The sequence below is a fragment of the Octopus bimaculoides genome, chromosome 7, assembly GCF_001194135.2.
Source record: "Octopus bimaculoides isolate UCB-OBI-ISO-001 chromosome 7, ASM119413v2, whole genome shotgun sequence".
Lineage (NCBI taxonomy): Eukaryota > Metazoa > Mollusca > Cephalopoda > Octopoda > Octopodidae > Octopus > Octopus bimaculoides.
The window spans coordinates 73588510-73590047 of NC_068987.1; positions in this window are offsets into that span (position 1 = coordinate 73588510).

The window sequence follows — 1538 nt, forward strand, 5'->3', positions numbered from 1 at the left end:
TATATATATATATATATATATATATCTGTCTATCACTCTATCTAAGTATCTATCTATATAATGACGGATGATAGTTCCGCAATTTCTTCCTGAGCAACCACACAGATAATTTATTTACAGTGATTTGATGTTTTTGTTCAAATAAGCTTACTCCTACCATCAAATCGACGTTGTCTGTACAAGTACATATGTGTGACACGCGTCATATTATCGTAGAGCAACGTAAAAGGAAGTGTTTTGCTCAAGAACACAACGCACCGCTTGGACTGGAAATCGAAACCACACTCTCACTGTCGTGGGTGCAACACCTTAATCACTAGGCCACTCTATTCTAATTGTTAGCAAAGATACAGGGTACTCAATATTGCTTCAGCCTAATGGCAGTTTCGTTGGGTTTGTTGAGCTTACATGTCAATGAATTTCAAAATATGATTATTCTAGGTGGTGTGAATCACTTAGAACATCTTTGTGTATGACTGACATGCATCAGGGTGTTCTTTGAAAATGTTAAAGAGTTATTTGAACAAGTATCGCGAAGCGAAAGTTAGTTCTTTTTTTTTTTTTAATGTAGAAATGAATAACGGATGATATCATGCTTCTTTTCAAAGCAGGCCTCGCAAAATTTCGATCCGTTCTCAAATGTATTTAAGTGTTTTATTTAACACTGTCCATGAAATGCCTATGACCTCTCCTTTATCTCTCGAAGTCAGATGTACATGGAAAGTATTGTGCTGTTTTCTGAGAGCTGATGAGAGCAAGCTGTTGGGCTGGTTTTTATCAACATAATAAAGTAGCATATCACACATATACACATACATACATGCATACATACATACATACATACATACATACATACATGCATACATAATACATAATACATACATACATACATACATGCTTAATACGTACATATAGTTCAAAGTAATAAAAAAAAGAACAAAAAGAAAAAAGAGATAATGACAGGTGAGGAAACAACAAACAAGGTGTATTAGTTTGATACTCAGGGAAAAACAGAGAAGTCTTTGACGTCTCGAGCTTAATCTCTCCTACAGAAAAGAATGAGGAAAGAAAATAGAGGGAGAGAGAGGAGAAAACGGAGAGAAAGAACGTGTATGGATTAATGGTTGCACACACACACACACACACACACACACGCACACACACACACATGTATGTATATAGTCGGTACACACACACAAGGGCAAACATAGACACACCCACAATACACAGCTGTTCACCCCCCCCACACACACACTGCTTTTTCATCTCTAACTCTTTCTCTCATTGTCTATCCAACATACATGCATACAATAGATACTCATTGAGACAGGCGTTCATACGCATTCACATGACCAGGCACTCACATGCACCAACCCGCTCAGTTACATATGTATTTTCACTCATACACCAAAGCAGCATGGTGTACATACAGGTGCATTGATATATATATATATATATATATATATATATATATATATAAGAATTTAAGGATTTGAGAAAACGCATATTATAATTGCATACACATAATACACATAATT